Source organism: Dipodomys merriami, unplaced genomic scaffold, assembly GCF_024711535.1.
Source record: "Dipodomys merriami isolate MVZ:Mamm:240054 unplaced genomic scaffold, mDipMer1.0.p SCAF_610, whole genome shotgun sequence".
Taxonomy (NCBI): domain Eukaryota; kingdom Metazoa; phylum Chordata; class Mammalia; order Rodentia; family Heteromyidae; genus Dipodomys; species Dipodomys merriami.
The window spans coordinates 414,971-427,659 of NW_027206192.1; positions in this window are offsets into that span (position 1 = coordinate 414,971).

Genomic DNA, 12,689 nt, shown 5'->3' on the forward strand with positions numbered 1-12,689 from the left:
GTGGCAGTTGTCAAGACAGCCTGAGTTGATGGCAGCAGATATGCTGACTTGAATTGCTCCCTGGAAGAGTGGATGGTTTCTGGAATTATGGACCTCACAGAGATCCATCTGCTGAAAGGAGATATCTGAAGTCATCAGAGTGGGGATTGGGATATTAGCTGTGTGTAGAGCAGAGCCCCCTGCTTAGCATAAGTAATGCCATAGCTCAGTCCCAGTCCTGCAAAAAAACAAAGAATGTAATCAGAGTAATTAATTATCAAAGATAAGAAAAGGGAGAAGGCTTGAGGATAAACCCTGGAGATGTATTTTAGTAGAATTTAATAATTAACATTCAATAGATAATGAGGTTTGTCTCAGTTGAGAAGCCAATGTCATGGAGAAATCATCTGAGATTTGGGCCTTTTGGGACAGTACAGGCTTGCAGTTAAAGAAGGAAAATAATAATTTTATCCATTCATCTTTATTTTTTGTGGGTCATGGTGTTTGAAATCAGGACCTAGGCACTTTCCATGGGCTTTAGTGCTCAAGGCTAATGCAGTACCACTTTGAGCTATAGCTCGATTACTGGTTTTCTGCTGGTTAATTGGAGATAAGACTCTCATGGACTTTCTTACCTAGGCTGGATTTGAACCACAACCATTAGATCTTAGTCTCCTGAGCATCTAGTATTAGAAACTTGAGTCACCAGCAGTCGACATAACTAAAACTTTTGAACTTATGGGTGGAAGTGGGTGTTTCTCAGTGTCAGAGTATTTGTCTAGTATGTGTGAGTTCCTGGGTTCCACAGAGAGGAGGAGAGAGGGAGGGAGAGAATGAGAATAAGAGGGAGAGGGAGACAAGGAGGGGCCCAGAGTGAAAGGGAGGAGGAGACATGCAAAGGGAAAGGTAAGGGAAAAATGGAAGAAAGAAAAAGGAAATAAAACATAGTAGCAGAAAATGTATCTGAACTCTAAAAGGGGGAAATCATTTAAAAACAGATTTCAAAATATAAAACAAAATATGTATAGTATGCTCCAGATTAAATTAACCTAGTGATTGATTTAAAACAAGGCCCAGCCCATAATTACTTTTAATTACAAACATAAAGTTAGTGTTTCAGGAGGCAGGTGCCAATGGCTCAAATCTGTAATCCTAGCTCCTCTATAGACTGAGAGGAGAAGGATTTCAGTTTGAAGCTAACCTCGTAAGAAAAATCTTCAAGGCACCATGCATAAAATAATAAGTAAAAGGTTAGGAGCATGGCTCAAGAGAAAACAAACAATCTGGCAGTGAGCAAGCTAAGCAAGTGAGAAATCCTCAGTTCAATCCCCAGGAGTACCAAAAGAAGAAAATACAATTACCACTTCTATGAGAATTCAGGAATCATATATTCAGAAACAGAATCCATATTAAGCATTCCACATTCTAGATTTCATTAAATGCCCCAAGACATGGGGAACCAAGAATTCTAATTTTAATCCAGTCAAGTTCTCTGTTAGAGAAGCCTTACTTTTCCTGTTAGTCACATCCTATTTGACCTAGATATAGCTCCTCACCTCACCTCTCTGGGCCTGAGTTTTCTAGCTCCCAAACTGGGATATGATTCTCAGTCTCACAGAGTTTCTGTGAGTGTTAATTGAGACGTGTTTACCTCGGGGAGTGATTGCTGACAAATAACCAAGATGCTACCTACCATGGTAATCATCAGATGTCATCACTTCCTCCTTCCCATTGATATGTGAGGTGAGCAGGGGCTCACATAGACCATCCCTGCACACACTTTCTGAAGATGACTTCTTAGGTATGGATTCCAGTAAGCACTGAAGATTTGTTATAAGACAATGATGCTGAATATGGTAATACATACCTGCAATCCCTGCTAGATGAGTTGTAGCGAACTAGCCTCACAAATTGAAGGTGCTGGGCTCAATCCCCAGAAACACACACACACACACACACACACACACACCACACACCTCACATTATAAACAATGAGATCTGAAATTCAATGAGAAATTAGATAAATATTGATAGAAATTGGGTTGTAAATATACTATCAAATCCAACTGACTTTAATGACCAAAATAAATGAGAATGTAACAAGTGTAATCTAGGTCTTAAAACCTCATACCGAAGATCTTAAAATGTGTTGGGTTGTTACTGAGAGAAACCAGAACTTCCTATTTTGTCTTGAATAGGTTGTTTAGTATAATAGTGGGCCTATTTATCTTTTTATTTCCTTTGCTTTAGTTATTTTCTTTTCTTATAAGGTCTTTATTTTTGCACTGACTGGCTTCTAATCTCTATCATCTTCCTTCTCAAATAGCTAGGGTTACAGTCATATACCATCATGTTCAACCTCTTTTTGAAATGGGGTCTCTTGTTAAATTTTGTCCAGGGCTGGCATTGAACATCCCCAAACCCACCTCTAAAATAGCTGGGAGTATAGACATGTGCCACTATGTCTGTTTGGCTCATTTATCTAGGGTCATGGAGATATGTAGGTGATACATATATGTACAAAATTCTGTGTTCCATTCCCTATATTGCAACCATCCAATCAATAAGTAAAAACAAAAATAAGATAAAAAAACAAAGTCATATGTTTGTGAAAAGGTAATAGTAACTAACTTCTTAAGAGCTACAGATCTATGCTGTGTGTCAATGGTTCATGCTTATAATCCTAGGTACTCAAGAGGCTGAGATCAGAGAATTACAGATCAAAGCCAAACTAGGCAGTATGTAAAACTCTTATTTCCAATTAACCACCAAAAAGTTGGAAATGGAGTTGTGGCACAAGGGCACAAGTAGAAGAGCACTAGCTGAGAGCACAGTAGCTCAGGGATGGTGCCTAAGACCTGAGTTCAAGCCTTAAGACTGGCACACACACATAAGAATCTTACAAATCTAGTGCTTTATAAAATCTCAGGAGAGGAAAAAGAGAACAATTGGGGTCAATTGGAACCTGTTCAGAGACTTTGTTAGCAGCCATTTCTTGTTGAATATCAGGTGGGAGTACAACGTGCTATGCTGTCCTCAGTGCTTCCAGATTGTTCCACTACAGCTTGTGTCTTAGCAGGCAGGAGCCTTGATCCCTGGGAGCCTTGACCCCGTATGGCAGCAAAGGCATATTTTTAACTTAGAACTAAATCCATGTCATGCAAGGTCTGTGTGGAATTCAGATGACAATGTGCATCTTGATTTATGCTTTGACATATTCATGTTCTTGTCTTCTGTGTGAAACTGGAGCCGTAAAGAATGGCAAAGAAGAATCCCAGCAGGAAAGGAAGGCATAAAGCAATCCTTGAGATTGATCAGATTTGCTTTTCCTAAGTTTTTGGGTAAAGGGTGTTACTTTTCCTAGAGTTTCAAAACCAATAGACCTGCCCAGGCCCCTGTTGACCTTGGAGCCTCCTTGTCCAGTCCAGTATGTTTGAGTGTCAATCCTCAGTTTGCACCGCCACAGCTGTCTGAAGGTTGGCTTCAGGATACCCCACTTTTCCCTGCTCTGTGCATGCAAATTGAGCTCCCCATGAGTGCATGAGTTACAAAGGTTGCAGTGACCATGCTGTAGCCATTCGGGTTTCAGGCTGCCACTGTAGCCACTATTGCAGCCTCCCCTACTTTTACTGCTGCCTCCTTTTTGGCTGCTCACCCTCATCCCTTACCTGTCAATGCCCAATAGGTCCTCAAGGAGAACCCCTCCACCCATGTACCAAATGTACCCTGGACTTCCAGTGACTCCTGGTGGTCAATAGGACCTACATGACCACAAGAAGAGCCTGACTATAAATGTTACACACAGACATCAAGAACTAGCATGATGGCTTGACCTTCAAAGCCTCTGAAAATGGAGGTTTGACACCATAAATTTTGATTCACTGTGAATTTTATATTTTCACACTGAACAATGTATAATTTCCTTGTGCTTCCTTTATTAGATTTTGTCTTACATTTTCTAAAGCATTATTCTAGCACAGGATGATACATGTTTCTGGTGAAGGCACCATCAGACGCAAGAGGAAAAGGACGTGGTACATAGAGTATGCCTCTTTTCCAGAAGTGTCCGCCGTGGTAAGAAGAGCAAATTTTAGGACAATGGGCACAGAGGCTTCCTCCTACTCTAAAGCATGGCTCACGTGTGGAGAGAATTTCAGAACACCTCTGAAACTTTGCCAATAGTTGCCTAAAGTCAGTTATTACCAAACAGGATATTGAATTAGCTCCATGACCAAAGAAAGAAACAACCACATCTAGCACATTGAGCTCACAAGTATAGTATGGTGTTCCAGTGAAATGATCACTCAAATGAAGATAGGACACTGTCTAAAATATAGAGAAATAATGGGAATGGCACTGGAATAGGCAGGAATACTTTGTGTGCAAAAGAGGGGGACAAGGGAGATTAATTACAGTTGATTGACTGGGAAATTGGCAGTGATAGAGAAGAAGCTAGTAAAGCCAAAGAATGTAAAGGTGGAGAGTGTGCCATGGAAATCCCAGATGGTGCTTCTTGTGCAAGTAGTTATTCTTTGGCAAGTGATGATAGGATACCTGAGCCTCATAAGGGAAAACCTGGCTTTATTGCCTTGCTGGACTGAAAGTGAATAAATGCCCCTGCCTCAGTTTCCTGAGTTATGGGATTACAGTCATGCACTACCACATTTCTGTTTGAAACATTTAACTTTCATGCTTGATCATTTGTTTTTCACCTTTGATTTTGATAGTCTTACATCTACATTTCTGGACCTTGGCATGAACATGTGTTGGTTAAGATATAAGGAAAGAATAGTAAGTCCAACAGCTTCCCATACTGAAACACCTACCTTGGGTAACTTTCAACTCACTGTGCTCATCTGACCTGTGTGGAGACTGTCCATTCTGCTCTGCTTCTTGAGAGGACTGCCAGATTCTCAGCTGTGTACTAGAGGAACACAGAGGTGAGGGATTTAAGATGGCAATGTGAACAAAGAAGTTTACTTCACTGAAACTTCTGTCATTTGCCTTATTTTTGCTTGTCATTTTACCTTGCTCAGAGTTTACATTCTTTTTATGGTATGATGAAAAAATAACATTTATTTTCCTCAGCATTTAAGTTTCTTGTTTGTTTGCATTGAGACAAACTTCTGAGAAAGAACAACTAACCTCATGCAAATATCCAGAAATGGATGTTTTTGTTTTCATATTCCCTTGTAAGAAAATAATTCTTGGTCTGGAAAGTCAGGAAATAGAAATAGATTAAAATTTTAAACAAGACACGTTTATTTGTGCTGACAGTAGGCTTTGGATTTTTAGTTGCTAAAATGTGTGTGACTATGTTCAGTCTGGTCCACTCATATGAGAGCATGCTTCTTTACTAAGTTATTGACAACTGACAAACTTTTGAAGTTTTTATTTTCTTGTCAGACCATTAAACATTTCTTCAGAGAACATGAAAGTCATACTACTTTCTTCTTCATAGAGTCCACTGTGCTTCAGGTAATTCAGCTATAACCCTTAGCACAAAATCCAGTGTACTGGCTTCTGGATTTATTGGAGCAGCCTAGCTGCCACAAATAAGGGAAAATATGCAGCCTGTGTTCTCTGGGTCTGGATTACTTCCCTTAATGAAATGCTTTCCCAGTCTTTCCATTTAGTTACAAATTTTAGTCTATCGTGCTCTGAGATGGATGACTGGAATTTCTCTCTGTGTGTGTGTGTTTATACATACATTCACACACACACACACACACACACACACACACATATATATGTAAACTTATACATATGTACCATATTAGAGTGTTATCTGGGTATTGGAAAGTGAGAGACATGAGTCTTATCACCCTGTCCATGGGCATTGACATGAGCTCTTGGGGCATGAGTCCTGGGTCTTGTTACTCTTTTGCATGGCCTGAGGTGGCAACAGTTGCTCAGCTATGAGGCATAGAAAGAGGATGTTTTTCTCCAACTTGAAGCTACATATTGAGATCAGCTATCTCTAACATGTCTTCTAGTGTAGTAATCCAACCAAAGATCCAAAGAAACTATTTTATTTTATTTTATGTTGTTTTGTTTTATAGTCCTGGGTCCCTAACTCTCACCAGGTCACTGTCCCTGAACTCCTTTTTGCTCAAGGCAAGCACTCTACCACTTGAGCCAAAGTGCCACTTCTAACTTTTGGGGGGATTAAGTGGAGATAATAATCTCATGGATGTTTCTGCCTGTGTAGGCTTCAAATAGCAATCAACAGATTTCAGCCTCCTGAGTACATAGGTTCATAGGCCTGAGCGACTGGTGCATAGCTAGAAACTAAATAATGAAAATATCCATTATCTACTACCTCCCATCTTTGGAAATATGTTCTAGCATGTTCTGATCAGATCAATGTTAAACTACTAGTCACTAAGAAAATAATTCTTAACATACTCATTACTACAAATCAAAAGAAATCATTGAGCTATGCTCCCTAATATGACATGACACTGTATAACGCTTACACATACTCCCCTCAATTTATCTCATTCTTGGATCTTCAAACCACCTTCTAATAAGTATGAAAATTTGTATGTGTAAAAGTAAGTGCATGATTCTGACACATTGAAAAGAAAGATAACAAATATTTTCCTATGACAAGAAAATAGAAACTAGGGTTGGGAATGTGGTTTAGTAATAGAGTACTTGCCTAGCATGCATAAAGCCCTGGGTTTGATTCCTCAGTACTACATCAAAGCCAGAAGTGGTGCTGTGGCTCAAGTGTTAGAGCACTAGCCTTGAGCAATAGAAGCTCAAGAACACTGCCCATTCACTGAGGTCAAGCTCCTGGACTGGCAAAAACAAACAGGACTGGGATAAAATAGGAACTATTAATCATTTTTTATTAGTATTGTGAAAATACCATACAGATGGGTTACAATTACATAGGCAAGATAGTGAGTACATTTCTTATCAAGCATGGTTGCCTCCTCCTTTGATTCCCCATAACATCCATTCCAATCTCAACCCCGCCAACGCCACACACCCCTACCACCACCTCCACACCCCTCACCCCCCACCTCGCCTAAATTGTAAAGTTCGTTTTTCAACATAAGTTTTTGTACATCTCATTGTTGTAATGGGTCCACCTGTAACCCCATTTAAACAGTTTGTTTATTCCCTTCCTCTCCACAAATTATATCAATATCAAATAGAGTGAAAGCAGTGCTTATAGCCTGGGGAAGGTACATACAAAGCAAAAAAGAAATCGTCTTATAAATATGTTGGAAAAAATCGCAAGAAAAAAAAACATTTGAATTGTTATCTTGGGGTTCATTTCACCTAGCATCAACTTGTCTGACAGTTTCTGCTTGTCTCAGACATATAATAGATATTACAAATAAGGGAAACCATGGGACCTATATTTCTTTGCCTGGCTTACTTCACTTAATATAAAGTTTTCCAAGTCTTTCCATTTCCTAAAAAATGGGGCAATGTCATTCTTTCTGAGGGAGGCATATAATTCCATTATATATATATATATATATATATATATATATATATATATATATATACATATATATATATATTATATATGTTATATACATCACATTTTCTTGATCATTCATATACTGAGGGGCATCTGGGTTGGTTCCATATTTTAGCTATGGTAAATAAGGCTGCAATAAACATAGTTGTGCTGGAAGCTTTAGTATGATCTTGTTTGTGATCATTTGGGTAAATGCCCAAAAGTGGCATTACTGGGTCATAAGGGAGCTCTATGTGTTGTCGTTTGAGGAAACACCATACTACTTTCCAAAGTGGTTGAACAAGTTTACACTCTCATCAACAATGCCATAGGGTTCCCTCTGTCCACATCTCCTCTATCGTCTGTGGTTATTAAGTTCTTGATTCTAGCTATTCTAACTGGGGTGAGGTGGTATCTCAATGTAGTTTTGATTTGCATTACTTTTATGGAGCATTTCTTCATGTGTCTATTGGCCATCTTTCTTTCCTCTTCAGAGAAGTTTCTCTTTAAGTCTTTAGCCCACTTATCTATTGGGCAGTTGTTTCTTTGAGGATTTGTTGTTGGGGGATTTACATTTTTGTGTTCCAGATATATTCAGGATATGAGACCCTTGTCCGTTGGATGGCTAGTGAAGGTCTTGTCCCAATCCGGGGGCTTTCTATTGATCTTGCTAGCTATGTCTTTTGCCATGTAGAAGCTCTGCAATTTAAAGCAATGCCATTTGTCCAACCTTTCTTTGATTTGTTGTGTTTCTGGGTCTCTATTAAGAAAATCTGGACCTGTGCCAAGGAGACCTAGGGTTTCTTCTATTCCATACTGTAATGTTTTCATACTGTCTGCTTTAACTCCGAAGTATTTGATCCATTTGGAGTTGATTTTGTTGCAGGGTGATATATATGGATCTAGTTTTAGTTTTCTACAGTAGTTAAGCAATTTTGCCTTCACCCTTTATTGAAGAGACAGACTGTCTTTCTTCTATTCTATTTTTTAGCTCCCTTATCGAAGATAACATGGATATAGGTCTGTAGGTTCATTTCTGGTTATTCAATTTTATTCCATTGTTCCTGAAGTCTGGTTTTGTGCCAGTACCAAGCTGTTTTGATTACTATGGCTTTGTAGTAGAGTTATTGATATTTCTCCATCACTGTTCTTCCTGTTAAGGATCATTTTTGCTATAAGGGCACTTTTATTATTCCATATGAATTTTTATATTGCCTCTTCTATTTCCTTGAAGAATGAGGTTGGAATATTGATAGTTATCACATTAAATTAGTAGATAGCCTTGGGAAGTATTTCCATTTTCACAATGTTGATCTTTCCAATCCAGGAGCATGGGAGTTTTGCCACTTCCTAAGTTCTCTTTTGATTTCCTCCTTCAGGTTTTTAAAGTTTTCATCATAGAGATCCTTCACTTCTTTGGTTAAGTTAATTCCTAGGTACTTTATTTTTTTGTGGGGCTATTTGAGATGGAGTTGCTTTCAGCCACACTTTTCTCATTGTTGGCATACAGAAAAGCCATTTTTTATGGTTAATTTTATACCCTGCTACTTTACCAAAGTTTTTCAATCACCTAAGTAATTTGGGAGTTGGGTCTGTGGGATTCTTTATATACAACATCATGTCATCAGCAATAAGGGAGAATTTTACTTCTTCTTTCCCTATTTGGATCCCCTTTATGTTTTCATCTTATGTTATTGCTGTAGCGAGGCATTCTAATACTAGATTGAAGAAAAGTGGAGAGAATGGACATTCTTGTGTCATTCCTGAGTTTAGAGGATATGGCTTTAGTTTTTCACCATTGACTATAATGCTGGCTGTAGGCTTGTCATATACAGCCTTTATGGTATTGAGGAATGTTCCATGCATTCCTAATTTTTCCAGAACCTTCATCATAAAGGGGTGTTGGATCTTGTCAAATGCTTTTTCTGCATCTATTGAGACAATCGTTGCTCTTGTTGATGAAATGAATTATGTTAATCGATTTGCGTATATTGAACCAAATTTGCATCCCTGAAAAGAATCCTGTTTGATCGATGTGTATGATGTTTTGGATGAATTGTTGAGGTCGATTGGCCAAAATTTTGTTGAGACATTTTGCATCAATGTTCATCAAAGTAATGGGTCTATATTTCTCTTTTTTGATGAGTTCCTGTCTGGTTTGGGGATGAGTTATGATGGTTTCATAGAATAAGTTTGGTAGTGAACTTACTCTTTCAATTTCATTGAAGATTTAGAGGAGTATTGGTGTGAGCTGTGCTTTGAAAGCCTTGTAGAATTCTGCTGTAAAAAAAAAATCTAATCCTGGGATTTTCTTAGATGGGAAGTCTGTTATTGTTGTTTCTATTTCAATGCTTGATATTGACCTGTTAAGCTGGTTTGGCTCATCTTGGTTTAGTTTCGGCATGGCAATATTTACCAGGAAAAGGTTCATTTCTGCCAAGTTCTCAAACATATTAGCATAAAGTTTTGAGCAGTATTCCCTTATAATCTTCTGACTCTTGGTTGTTTCTGTAGTGATGTTTCCATTCTCATTTCTGAGTTTATTTATTTGGGTGTGTTCTCTTCTTTTTCTGATAAGATTTGTTAAGGGTCTGTCAATTTTGTTAATTTTTTCAAAGAACCTTCTCATTTTGTTGATTCTTCCTGTTTTTTTTATTCTAATTCATTTAATTCTGATTTACTTTTAATTATTTCTTTCTGTCTACTGGATTGGGATTTATCTTGCTGCTCTTTTTCAAGGAGGTTCAGCTGTCTCATTAAATTGTTGGTTTCAGATCTCTCTAAGTTTTTGATGTAAGAACTCAGAGCTATAAACTAGGCCTCTGAGTCCTGCTTCCCAGAGGAGCAGATAATTTCTGTGCTTATTGTTTTGAATATCTTGAACATTTGAACTTTGTTTCTAAGGTCTTCAATTACCTACTGGTGATCCAAAAGTGTGTTGTTCAGCCTACATGAGTTACTGCACTTTCTTTGGTGGCTTTTGGTGTTGAGTTCTTATTTTATTCCCTTGTGGACTGAGAAAATGCAAAATATGAATTCAATGTTTCTGAATTTTGACAAGTTTTATTCGTGACCTAAAATGTGATGTATTTTGGAAACTGTTCCATGTGCTGCTGAGAAAAAAGTGTACACTGATGCTGCTGGATGAAATATTCGCTAGATGTCTGCTAAATCAGTTGATCTATGCAGCTGTTTAGATTGGGAGTTTTTCTGTTTAGTTTTTTGCTGAGATGATCTATGTAGTGTGGATAGTGGTGTATATAATTCCCCAACAATTAATGTCTTTGGATCTATGTGAGATTTAAAGTTATATTTCTTGGATAAATTTGGGTACTCTATTGTTTGGCAAATAAATATTTAGAATTGTAATATCCTCCTGAAGGAGAGATCCCTTAATTAATATGTAGCAACCTTCTTTATCTCTTCTCACTAATTTTAATTTGAAGTCTATTTTATTTGATATTAGGATTGCTACTCCTGCCTGTTTATGGTGGTCATTTCCTTGGTAGATTTTGTTCAAGCCTTTCACATTCACGATGTGTTTGTTTTTATGGGCAAGGTGTGACTACTGAAGACAGAAGATAAAAGAATCTTGCTTTTTAATCCAACTAGAGACTCTATGTCTCTTAATTGGAGAGTTAAGTCCATTAATGTTGAGAGATAAAACTGAAAGGTATTTGGGAGTTACTGCCATTTTATCTACCTCATTGGGGGCTATGCCAATTGGATTCTTCCTATGGTTCTTGGATTCTGTTTGGGTTTGGTTTCTTGGCCTTTATTGTGGTCTTGTTGGTTTTCTATGTGTAGGACATCTTTAAGAATATTTTGTAGGGCTGGTTTGGTGGAGATATATTGTTTCAGTATTTCTTTGCTATCGAAGATTTTTATTTGACCTTCGGTTATGAAGGAGAGTTTACCTGGGTACAGTATTCTCTGTTCATCGTTGTTTTTCTTTATGGCATGGCATACATCATTCCAGGCTCTTCTTGCTATAATTGTCTCTGCTGAGAAATCTGAGGTGATTCTAATTGGATTGCCCTTATAGGTGATTGAACTTTTCTCCTCGACATATTTAAGGAACTTTTCCTTGGTCTGAATTTATCCTGTGTGGATTGTAATGTGATGATGGGATGTCCTGTTCTCGTCTGGTCTATTTAGGGTTCTAAAATCTTCTTGTATCTGAATAGGTCTTTCTTTTCTTTGCATGTTTGGGAAGTTCTCTGCTAGGATCCTGTTAAAAAAATTTTCTAAACCATTAACTTCTTTCTCTTGGCGCTCCTCTACACCCATTATCCTCAGATTAGGCCTTCTGATAGTGTCTTCCAAGTGTTGAATAAATCTATCATATTTCTTGGATTTGTCTTGGATGGTTGTATGTTCTTTTCTATAATATCTACGCTGTCTTCAATGCCCGAGATTCAATCTTCTGCATGGTCTAACCTACTGTCGAGTCTTTCTACTTTGTTTTTTATCTGTTCCTTTTAATTGGTCAGCTTTAGTGGCTTCAAATACTTTGTTGGAGCTTTGTTTTAGATCTTGTATGAACTTCTATACTTCCTTAATTTGGTGTTCAGTGTTTATTCGCAAATCATTTAGTTGATTGGTTATGGTTTCCTTGGAAGCCCATTCCTTCTGCTGGGCTCCATTCATGCTGTGGTCTCCCTGACTTCTTTCAGCTGTCTGTTAATGGATTCCATGAATGTCTCTAGCAATCTTTGTCTATTCGCATCCCGCTCTCCCAATTCTTGTATTTCTCTTTGATTAGCTTCCTCACATTCATGCAAATCCTGTAGTTCTCTTTAATTGTTCTCAGACTGCTCATGCAATTTCTTTCTTTCTCTTTGATTGTTCTCAGCTTGCTCACACAATTCCTTTATTTCACTTTGAGTGTTATCAACCTGCTCACGCAATTCCAGTATTAAGCGTAGAGTAGCTTCCTCATGCCCATGAGCTGTTTTGATCTTTGGTTTGCCTCCTCTCTCTTCCTATCACCCTCATACTGAGTCCTTTGCAGGTTTTCAATCTTTTCATTCACCATGTTTACCAGTAGTGTTTGTAGAGCTTTTTGGGAACTCTCCTCTGGATTATTCATTATCTGATCTGTCACCTGATTATTTGAGCGGGAGTTAAGATACCCGGACTTGCCATTTTTCTTTTGTTTTTCCAGCTTGTTCTTCCCATTTGGTATGAAAGTAACGCCAGTTTTGTACTAGAACACCATTTTAAG